Below are 12619 nucleotides of genomic sequence, written 5' to 3' on the forward strand. Positions count from 1 at the left end.
AAAGTTGAAATCAGAGGACCCTTTAATAAGAAATATTCATAAGTTCTAAATTTTTGTTAAACCAAAATCTGAATTTACCCCTTAAGATTTGATGCAATCTTGGAGATTTACACAAAAAACCCACAAAGATATTATCACTATGATATTTTAATCAGTTAATTGTCAAAACGACACAGTTATCCTTATTTTGTAGCATGACAGTTTTATCCCTGTGTTGTCAAAATAACAATGTTTTCTTTTCAATGTTAAAAATAAAATATTACCTTACTTTGTTCAAATAGTATTTTTACTCATGAAAAAATGATATTTTTACCCTCAGGTTGACAACATGACATTTTACCTTTTGTTTCCAAAATGATACTTTTACTCTATCGTTTACTAAAAATGAAAATTTCACCTATATGTTGTCGATATAACACTCTATCTTTTACTTTGTCAGCACGAAATTTTTCCTTTATGTCATCAATGTGACCTTTTTCCCTAGTATAATACAAAATGACCATTTTATCCTTTATATCGTTAATTTTTTTTTATCCTTTTATATTTATAAAATGACAGTTTTACCATTATTTTATCGAAATGGCATATTTTACCCTTATGTTGCCAAAATGACATCCATACAATATATTACCACAATGACTATTTTACCATATATTAGTAAAATTACGTTGTTATCCTTCCATAATCCCATAATACTTTTTTACCCTTATGTTATCGAAATAATATTTTTAGCTTTTTATATGAAAACGACATTTTTACCTTTATGTTGTCAAAATAATATTTTACCTTGATTTTTTCATAGTGACATTTTCACCCATTTTGCGAGTCACAAGATATTTTTACTATTACCTTGTAAGAAGGATATTTTTACCCCTTATGCTGCAAGGATGACATTTTTACCACTATATTGTTATGTTAAAATAATCTTTTTGACCACATATAGTACTAATATGATAGTTCCACCCTTCTATACTAAAAAAACATACATCGTTGCCCTTTTATATTTACAAAATTTCTATTTCAGCACTTATGTTTTAAAATGACAATTTCAACTTAGGTTGTTAAAATGTCATTGTGGCAATGGTAATAATGTAATTTAAAAATAAAATGTGATTTTCACGATATATGAGTACAAATGTCGTTTTTACAATATAGGTGTACAAATGTTATTTCGGAACCAAAGAGGATCAAAATGTCATTTTGACAATAGAAAGATAAAAATATCATTTTGAGAACATAAGGGTAAAAAATGACATTCTGAAAATATAGGGGTAAAAAATGACCATTCTGAAAACATAAGGGTAAAACTGTCATTTACAATCTAAGAGAAAGTATCATTCTTACTAGGGTTGTACATTCGGTAATCGACTTTTGGACCCTACCCACAAACTAATATGAAGGGTTTGATTGTTAGAAAACTCAATCCGAGCTTATCCGCTCATGGTTTGGTTCGGTTGGATAATCAAACCAGAGAGTTAAACTTCAACAAGAACATAATTGTGACTTTAAAACCTATTACAATTATACTTAGGTACTTCTGAAAATTAGTTTCCAAAAGAGAGAGGGACAAAATTAGAAGAAAAAGATTAGATGAAAGTATGAGGATTGAGGAGCTATGAACTTGCTGACTCGGAGATAAAACACTACTTAGTCGTGACTCATGCTGAATTGAGAACAAAGAGGAGAGACGAATTGATGTGGAAGAAGAACAAGGAGATTAGATGAAGAAGAAGAAGAAGGAGATTAGCAGCACGCTATGAAGACGTCAGGTTATCCATCAGACAGATCCATTCGCCGAACTAAACCCCTCAATTATGACCTTTTGTATCCGAACCAATATGGGTACCTTTGGTTCGATGTCCAAACTGAAGGAGATGTCCTTCGACCAAAGATGCAATGCAAGTAATTTGTCAGTTAGGACGATTAATGAAGAAGATCATCAAGTCCAGACGATTTAGGGGTCATAGTGTTTAGCTAGAAACCAACTACGATCGTCGAATTATTATGTAATTCGCAGCTAAATTCGATCGGATCCTACATCGGGTTACACAAAAGAATGTCTATTTGATCGGATGATATGACTAGAGGGATGAGACATATAATCATGGGAGAGTTCCATAGACATGTCCCATAGGCCTAAAAGAAATTTAAGCAAAGATAGTACAAGAGGCCCAAAAGAAAGGTGTTTGGCCCGGACACCAAAAGAGGTGATTTGAGCCCAAAAGGGGACGTCCATGCTTGGCCGTGTACCCCTGTAGGGGCCGCTAGATCTTCCCAAAATGGGCCTCATATGGTCGGCCAAGGCAAGGGAATCGAGAAAGTAGAAACTAGTTTTTATTTTTGAGTATTTCCTAAATCTTATTCAAAAGGGCTTTTATGGAAACTTAGTTAGGGTTTTATTCTAACTAAGGGTTCTACGTATTGTCGCTTAAGGAGTTGAATAAGGTGTGGAACTTTCTCAAGGAGCTTCCTTACCCTACAACATCAAGTAGAGAAAGAAAGAGAGAAAACTCTCAACTATCTATCTAGTCATAAAGAAGAAGTAGTTCTTCTAATCAAACCACCATTGATGTTCTAGCTAGCAACAAGGTGGGAGATCAAGTTGATCATTCAGGTGTTTTGAGTAGAGGAGCAACAATTGGAGCTCTTGGTTTTCACATTCGATTGAAAAAGTTCGAAGAAAAATTTAGCGATTAAGGTAATCTCTAACTCTTAGTTAATTATTAGCTTATGCATGAGATCTTGTGAAATACTAGTGTTAGACATTGGAGAGGACCTAATGTCTGAGATTCCGTTAGTAACACTAGGAGACACCATAACCTTACACAAACTGCTCAAATCCGTTTGGATTGGATTGGTTTGGTCGGTTTAGATACTAAATGTACACCTCTAGTTCTTACAACATAAGAGATAAAATATTTTTTTGCAGATCAAGAGTTTATTTTGGTCGCCAAATAAGCCAAAAAAATTTGACTGAAAGAATCAAGAATCTTACGATCTTATTTGTTACCAAATCGACTAAGAATTTTTTTTCGGAGTCATGAGTCTATGGAATCATGAATAAAAAGGACTCATGAATTCATGGATTTGAAATTCCATAATCCAAACACACCTTAAATTTTTTGGACCTCCAATAAAGATCTCGAAGATAACTTAATTTAATTTGATCCACATGTCGACCTAAATTTCGTAGGAAAATAGTAGATATAAAAGAAAGTTTTTTATTGATCTAAATCTAAAGTTTGATGACTAAGATGCTTAGAGATTCTGAAGAGGGCCCTCTAGATTTAGATTTAAGAGCTCAAAAATAACATTTTTATATCATGTTAGAGTTAGAAATTCACTGTCCTATTAAAGACAATTTTTGACAAAAACTTTAAAAATCCTATGGGGCTCTATGTTGTAGAGATTGAGTCTCTTACGAGAGACAGTAATGAATGTTCTGCAATCTTATGGAAGGAAGACATTGGCAATATAACCTTCCAAAACTACTTAGATAGTCTTTGTAATTAATATTAGTATCTCCCTATCTTTGTAACTGTAATTTTATTCTTGTGATTTTAATTATGTTATTTTCTTTTCTTGTACAATTCTATAAATCTATATAACAAAACAGAGTGGGTTTTGATGATTAAGACAAAATAAATGCACCATTGTGCTTACTTGGACAATCACGTGGACATTCGAGTAGGACACCTTCCTGAATAAGATTGTTTCTCATCTAATCTGGTCCGTTCAATCTGACACCAATTCTTTTAATTGAGCTCGTCAATCGAATCATCTGTCCATTGTTCCCAAAACCCTTCCCCTCCCAGTTTCGGTCCATCTTCCTCATTCTCCTTCATCTTCTTCTCTCCCACTTCTCGATTCCTCATTCCCCTTCATTTTCTCTCCCACTTCTCGATTCATTTCCATGCTCAGCGTTTCTCTCCCAGCAAGCTATCCTCACTACTCTCATAAAATGAAGTCAAGTAAGTTTTCCTCTACAACTTTTGTCCATTTTATACTTTGTGGTTAAATGTTATATACAAATTTTTCAATTGACTGTGATTTTGGTTTGCGGAGAATTGATTCATGTTAGGTCAGTTTTCCTCTTCTTGCATAAATCTCATTTGTAGTTTGTATCTTCTCCATTTTCTATCCTTGTTTATATTCATATTCAACATTAATCTCTACTCGCCAACAACCCTTGGTTGGAGTGGTAAGAGGTACAATCTTCCACCTAGAGGTCAAGGATTCGAGGCACACGCTGAACAATTCAAAAAAAAAAAAAAAAACATTAATCTCTACTCATCTTGTGGTGAAACAGGTAAATTTCAAGTGTTTGTTGAAATGCCAGAAAGAGATTCTGAAGGCAATATATATCTGTTCCCAAGCTTTGTGGTGTTTTTATTGGACCCCTGATAATCTCAACACAACAGATAGTATTGTGTACTTTGATCTTCATGGTTGTTCATCTTAGTCTGCGTATATTTGATCAAGTTTTATGATTTTCATTTATAAGGTGGCTAAATAGGACTCGCAATGGCAACTATCGGTCTAAGAACTTAATTTAATTAGCATCTTGGGGTAATCAATCTTCTATATTTTAATCTTCATAATGCTAAGAATTGGCGGAGAAAGGTATTGTTATTACTTTTGTATTGATTTCAGATTTTCGGTTCATTATGTGCAGTAGTATATGAACCACTTGGGGTAAGTATCTATACTGAATGTCTATCTGAAGTATTTAAACGGAATGTCTATCTAAAGTACTTGGTGTCTGAATTTTAAGGATACGTTAAATTTTGGTATATGTATATGTTGTTTAATTTCTACCAGTTATGATAAAGAACTAAAAAGGATATCAAATCATTTCATTTATTTGATGGGTATATTCTTAAACTAAACAAATTACTGACATGAATACTAAGTTCTTGTGAACATGTCTTAATTGAAATAACACTAATATGCTTATTGGTATTATGAATGCAGTGTTGTTTTGACCCATATAACCACTTCTTCACAGATTCAGGTGTATTCTTAGTGAGGTAATTAAAAAGTTATGTTTCTACTTAAAGTTATACTAAATTGTACTTAGTGAAGAGGTATTATTCGCTTCATTTCGATAATAAGGTCTTATATCTCATATCAAAACTTCAATTGAACTTTATTCTTTTGTTCTTGCATTTATAGATTAGCTCTACTCGTAAATGGAGTTTATAGATTAGCTCTACTCGTAAATGGAGTTGATAGACTCATTGCACTATAGATCAGCTTATATTACTAGGTCAATTTTGATTATCTTCAACATTGTTGGTATGAATTATATTAACAATCATATATGGTTGTGGTAGTACTGATCAAGCATATTATCTTAATATAACTTCGTGCCAACGTGCATATATTTCGTTGAAAGAATATAGCAATTAGAAGTTAGTTCGATAAGTTTAGTGACATCTTTTTGGTCCAAATTCGTAAGTAGAAGAGGTATTAAATAGTTCACAGACCCATTGCCTTTGTCGACTATGAGACACCTAACCTAGAATCCAAATATCCAAATTATACATGTTTGACTAATTAATGTACGAATATTTATGCATCTAAACATGGCTTGAAGTATATACCGAAATAATATAAATTGATTTATTAAATAAAGGTCCAAATTATAGCTTGACCCGCGATTTTTAGTTAGACCAGTTCTTAGTTGATATTTGACATCATCTCAGTAATATTGGTACATCAGCTAAATGCTTCTCCTATACGACTTCTTTAAGCTCAGGATGACTTGGTTAATTTCATGAAGGATGCAGTTGCAAAGGAATTGCTACTTGTGAGCAGTGAACACCATACCCACAAGAATCTCATGAAAGATCTAATTGTTCAGGTCATTGAAGCTGTATTAGTTTAATTATTATTTTTTGTGGAAAGTTGTATTAGTTTAATTAATAGTTGTTTTTTATTCTTTAAGGTTTCTCACTTAAAGATTAAAGAACTTGTTAAAGGAGTAGAAGATGTAAGAAAAGTGTGATGATAGAAATTAATTTCTTATCTAGCATATTAATGAAATTAAAGATCCGCCTGAAACGAAAACAAGAAAAAGAAAAGGATTTGTGAAATATGAAACTAATATTGGTTGCTATTGTTCAGAGCTTGAAATTGTTTTCTTTTAATAAATATCATTTGTTGGAAGAGCAATACAGTTGACTACCTTACTAGAAAAATGAAACTAAAATTGGTTGATTATGCTCAGACATTTCCTCGACTCATAGAGTATGTTGTCTTGTTATACGTTTAGCGAAGCATGAATACGCAACCATATCAAAAGTTACAATACATTTTGCAATAAAATGATCTAAATAAATGGGATCAGTAGTTTTTGCAGACTTTATAAATCTCTATATTTATATCTCTTATTTAACCTTTTCAGCTTTATAGTTGTTAGTTAATTGTACAATTTTTCTCTACTCTTTTCAACCAATTAAAATTTCTATTTGTAAGAATTTCTTTATATTTGTAACAAAAAAAAAAAGATAATTATGCCTAGTACGTATACAAAGCTAATCCTAGAATCCTTGGTGCGTAAGCAAGTTTTGGTGGCAAGTACTAGTACATCGAAGCGGATATACAGTCAGCAAGCAAGGGGGTGAACCAGTAAGCAAAGATCAGTTGAGAATATTGAATTTTTAGAAAGAATAACCTTCAATTAAAATCCAATTGAAGTTGGTGGATGACTCCCTTCTTAAAGCAGAAGCCAAAACAATTTAATTTAGGTTCTACCTCTAATTTGGTGTAGTCTGGACCCTTGATCAAATTCCATTGAGTGGTGTACCCATCTTTCTATTTTTTTTTTTTTTTGTAGTGGTCAAGTGAGAACACGAAAATAAATATTTAATCATCGTCATTTGTTACTAAGGAGTGTTATAAAGAGATGTTTCGGTGCACTAAAAGCAAGATTTTTTATTCTTAAATGTATGTCACCATATCCATATGAATCACAAGTATTAATTGTTGTAGCATGCATGGCGGTCCACAACTTTATACCTAAAGAAACGGTTATAGATTAGTTAACGCAGAAATGTGATAATGATGCAACCGTATTTGATTACGATGATAAAGAAGAACGTGGAGAAAACTACGAAGAAACACACAACTACAAATAGTGAATCAACAACGACAGGTGCAAATGGACATTATTCGAAATCAAATTTCTGATAGTATTGCTCATGTCAATGATGATAGTGATGATTAAGTTGTTACGTTTTCATTCTTGAAATTTATCAATTTTGTTTTTCAGTTTGCTTAAATTTATTAGCGTACTTACATAACAACTAGTTTAATAGTATATAAAATTAATATCACATTCTTAATGTTTATTAATATATCTTGTGGAGATAAAATTAATAATACATTTAGCTTATTTTACTCAAACTCCTCGCTACAACTTTTGGAGATAAAAAAAATCTTTTTATTATGTCTTATACCAAACAACAAAAACCGCTTATTATTAAGCGTTTTTTTTATGGGCGAACTTAAAAGCTTTTAAAAATAAGTTATATAAGTACCTTTCATCAAAAAAAAAAAAAAAAAAGTTATATAAGTACCCAAATGAGGCCTTATTCAACTAATAGTAAGAGTCAAGTTCCCTTGGCTTCAAAAAAAAAAAAAAAAAAAAAGAGTCAAGTGAAGTTCTAAAAGCGCCCCACAAGTGTCGTAGGTGCCTCTTTCCCTCACATGCCTCCTAAAATTTTCTTTCCGTAGGTGCCTTCAACACTTACAGGGACGCTTTTAACACTTCACAAGAGTCATTGATATAAATAAAAGAGAACTAAAACAAGTTCACATCTTAATTACAATCATATAGAATATACAAACAATAATAGCAATGCATACATATAAAAGCATTGCATTTTGGTGTATTGTGGCTTTAAAGAGCGATCATGGAAACCCTAAACAAGTCTTCCTATCATAAATCGATCAACGTTGGTAAGCAACTTAACTATATAGTACGTCAATCTTCATCTAGAGCATTTGCCTGCTCAATAAATTTAACTATATAGTACGTGGCCGACATAGGTGCCCAAAAACGGCCAGAAAAGAGAGAATTGAAATCACAACGCTTACGTGAATTGCAAGTTTTGCCACTTCTGGCCATTTTCAGGTCGGGCCATCTAGCATTTTCCATATAATCCTTCCTGCACAAAAGAGACAAGTGATTCTTCGATTTTTCCAAAATGATTAAATGAATAGGAACTTGCAAGAAAAATGGAGTCCAAGAATGTATCTGAACTATTATTATTTTTCTTTTACGGGGAAAAGGCAATATATTCAATAAGGGAGAAGTTGGAAGAAAATGACATAGCACATAGTACTAAAACAAGAAGTAACAATGACATTGCAATTAAAAATAAAGTCCGAGATCATGTGATAGAGATCAAAGGAATGTAAGCGATTAAACAAACCAAAAAAAGTTAGAAACTTATAGTATATGGAGCTTACTTTCCGAGTGCTTTGTGATTAATCTAAATTAGAGTAATCATACTATAATACCGTATATATAGTTGGAATGGTTTTCCAAGGCAAAGCATGTACTTTTATGGTTTTATTCTGAAAAACTATTGTTTTTTTTTTTTTGAGAATTCGATAATGATCTTCGTTAGTCGTTACAAGGCATTGATACATCATGATATAATAAGCACGATAACCGCCTAATTTAAACCAAGAATGAAAGAGGCTTAAAGCCTAACAACAAAGAGGTCTAAAGCCCGACAAATTATCACATTGTTTATAGCCTAAATTACATAGGATAAATCTTGATAGCAAACTGCTTCCACCGAGACTCAATCCCACGTCCATGATACCTCATGGACTTAAGAGGGGTGTCCAACCACTACAGCAAAGGTGGGTGGACCTGAAAAACTATTGTGAGTTGCTTTGGTTTTCCAATCATTTTGGCTAAGTTTATAGCTCTAAGGTTGGTTGCATTAAGGCCCGTATGGTATTTAGCTTGTACTTTTGGTTTTCCGATAAGTGTACTACTATTTGGCTACTAAGGCCCATATTCAGCTTTCGGGCTGTGGTCGGCCCCTATCGTCGGGCCAAATAACATTTCTGATGCTACTAATCATATATGTATTCTCCCTATGTTTTTGGGAGAGAAAATGACAAGAGTGATCAATTTATGGTTACACAGATGACACATACACATTCAAGTGGAGATTCATATACAATTGGATTTTGAGATAAGGATAATCTCAAAATCACCAAACACAATTCAGTAAACTCTATATACCACTAAATATTGTCTGTAATATGATCATTCTCTAAAACTCTATATATATTCCTATAAAATTTGTATCTTAGTATAATAGTATAAATAAAAATAGTATTTTCAAAATGAATTATAAAACAAATTGCAATTGCAAAAATGGACACCATTAAGGGTAGCAAATCATGAATGTTGTTTGGGATCCATGGGGGGCACACAATCATAAAGAATCTCATGAAGAGCCAAAAACTAATGGAAAAAAGTAAGCACCTAACTAAAACCAGGATACACATAACCCTAGTTTGTTGCTATTCTATGGAAGAGCCTACCTAGTTCTAAAGCCTTTAATTGCATTATGTGCATAAAAGAGTTATACATGAATATATAACTCATAACTACTATTCATCACCAGTATCGGTATACTAGGTTTCTGTGGGGCGTGGTAGATCCCTTTTTGTTAACCTCTTACGAGTTAGATGAGACAAGGAATGTATTCATCTGAGGTCAACTACGTCTCGTTGGTGCGTGTATATCGAGGTCGTGCATATACCCAGACGTTTGTATTTATATATATATATATGAAGTATACTAACTTCTTTTAATATCAAATTGTATGTTATATATGAAAGCATATTTTAATGTGTTTGGATGGATGGTATGAACTTAGAATTTAAGATGTAACTAATTAAGTTATAAAATTACCATGTAGTCTCACAAGAATTCACGAGGATTGAACCAAAGATTTTGAATCTTCACTAGCAGCAGCAGAAGCGGTATCCATAACTTGAGTACTTCTTTTCTTCCTCTTCTTATTCTTTTTGTAACTAATTCCTCTAGCTTTAGCTTGAGTTTCTCTTACTTCACGCAAGTAAACACGAATACTACCACGTCCGAAAGGGTTCTTTTCTGCCGATCCACCATTCTCTTCGTATGCAGCACGAAGCCGACCTATTAGTGCATCTAAGCTTCCCCAAGCTTGTTTTAATGGACATGTACATGGTGAAGGTGGTTCGGGTTGTCCAAAGAACATACACTCTTGTGAATGAACTCTTGTCTTTCCAAACTGATCGAGGTATTGTAAAAATTCAAGTACATGAGAACAATTACATTCTGATAGTGAAATTGGAGGTCTCTTGTTCTTTAAGTATTGACCAAAAGTGTTCCAATCTCGACGTTTTTGTGACTCATAACGACTTAACGGAACCGGAGACTGTCTATGATTGTCGGGGACGGATCTTGACGATGATCCTTCTACTGTCCGATCCTTCGTACTATGACTTGAGATCATCACGACGGACTCCAACTTCCACCACTACCACCACCACCACCACCACCACCTAGTTGAGTGTGAACTCTATATGATTTCTTAGAAAAGAAGGGCAATAAAAATAGGGGTAGAGGTAAAGAATCATATAATGGTGAAATGTAGAAGGACCTAAGAGATCACATCATGGGCCTAAGATGAGACATTTTATGGGGCCCTATTAACCTGCTTTTATTCCTCTTTTCTTCATTCCTCGCCCTCTCTCTTTCTTTCTACTTTTAAATTCTTAAAACGTCCAATTAAAATAAATAATAAATAAATTATATTATATTCAATTATTGTACGCCATCTACGTAATTATTCGTCATTCTAATGAACATTATTGATTTTGTTATTAGATATTTAATTAACAACGACTAGCTTGTTACTCTATGGACTTATCTACTATAGATCACCAAGATGGGTAGAAAATGTGTTAAAAGGGGATGTGTCTGGTTTTAATATACTAATGGATCATACTTCACTAGAAATACTAATGAACATAACATATGTTAGTATTAATTCACTCTTCTTATAAAGTACGAGCGGCAATAGGGATTCATAATGGATCTCTCCAAAAATCTCGTTACAACTTGATACGGATTATGCGTAGTATATGTTACAAAAAAAAAAAAAAAATTCACTTTCACCATGAATGAGATTAGAAAAATATTATTTGTTTTATGAATATTTAATCATGTATGACACCACTATCATTGCTAGTGCTCATTAGAGAAAAGATATATTACTAAACAATCACCAAATGTGATCTCTATAGATTTTATCTGTTTTTGTTGCATATGATGTTGTTCTCATTGACCTCTTCATACCTTTCAATTAGTCTACTTTACAGATTAAAAACCCTACTAGTTTTTTTATTCTTGAAGTTAAGATTCTTCATGGATGGAGTTTTATGAGTAAACAATAAAGCTGGCAGAAGAATGAAATTGATGATCAAAAGGTGGTCTTTATTGATAAGGTTGAATGAATATATATAAATATATAGACAGTTACAAGAGAGACACACAATTTACAGAAATAGAAACACAGGAGTTTGGATTATTGGAAACCCTAGTGTTTCAGGAATCCCTAAAATGAATCATCTCTTCTTTTGCCTAGGTAGGACAATAGGCGGTGCCTATAGTATATAGACCCACGGTTACTTAAATAGGAAGATGTTAGAGTGATTTGGAGGATGACTTAGAGGATGACATAATGACGTGGAATTCACTAAAGACAAGGTTTTTTCAAAGTTTGACTACGGCGGGGATCGCTTTTGTTTCCAACTGAGGAAACATGTCATCATCTAAGTATCAAATTCTAAGTCACTCTATCATTTCCCACTTAAATAACCCTCCATCCTCTGGTAAGTTGGAACTAGGGAAGAAATTCAAGTCAAAACTAACTTTGAAATCAACCAGTTAAATTGGTCAAAACCAAGAGTCTTGTTGAAATATCAACTACATACAGATCTGCGTAGCGAAGATGAGATGTCCGAAGGAGACTTTTTTAAGTTTCTCACGAACACATTCAATGTGTTTGTTCACTTACCAAAAAGTGAGTTGGTGGTGATAAGCATATAGCTCTTGTTGCCATTGAAAACCTGAAATGGTTCCGGAATAAAGATCTGTAGGTATTCACGAAGATATTTAACCATTGGACTATTGGAGTCAAGGAAGGAAGAGCGCGATATATATATTTTGCCTCGGCAGAAGATCGAATTATTGTTGGTTGTTTCTTGGATTTGTAGGACGATGAGATCGCACTAAACATACTAAAGCAGTTGGTGGTAGACCAAGGAGTAATCAGGTAATCCAGTCAAAGTCAGTAAAGCCTGGAATAGTAAGAGAACTAACTAGAAAAAGATAAAAGGATCCCATGATCAATGTTTCCCTTTAAACATTTTAGAACGCCGGTCAATTCATCAATGTGGGTAGAACCTACATGTTGAATAAATTAACTTACACAATTAATTAAACATGCGACATCAAGTCATGTAATAGAGACATACAAAAGTCAACCTATAAAATGGCATAACGAAGACGGATTGTCCAAAGTTCCATTAGGAA

The 12619-nt window shown here is 33.1% G+C and overlaps 1 pseudogene across 1 annotated transcript; it reads right to left on the reverse strand.

Moving 5' to 3' along the window:
• Nucleotides 1-8045: 8045 nt before the first annotated feature.
• Nucleotides 8046-10622, reverse strand: LOC147548558 (protein LIGHT-DEPENDENT SHORT HYPOCOTYLS 10 pseudogene; annotated as a pseudogene). The gene is made up of 2 exons (XR_015237528.1): nt 9950-10622; nt 8046-8174 (listed from the first exon to the last, which is right to left on the reverse strand). The product of XR_015237528.1 is annotated as a protein LIGHT-DEPENDENT SHORT HYPOCOTYLS 10 pseudogene (transcript).
• Nucleotides 10623-12619: the final 1997 nt, after the last annotated feature.

Source organism: Eschscholzia californica, unplaced genomic scaffold (genome assembly GCF_041429995.1).
Source record: "Eschscholzia californica isolate CP2 unplaced genomic scaffold, dmEscCali1.0.p SCAF_3, whole genome shotgun sequence".
Lineage (NCBI taxonomy): Eukaryota > Viridiplantae > Streptophyta > Magnoliopsida > Ranunculales > Papaveraceae > Eschscholzia > Eschscholzia californica.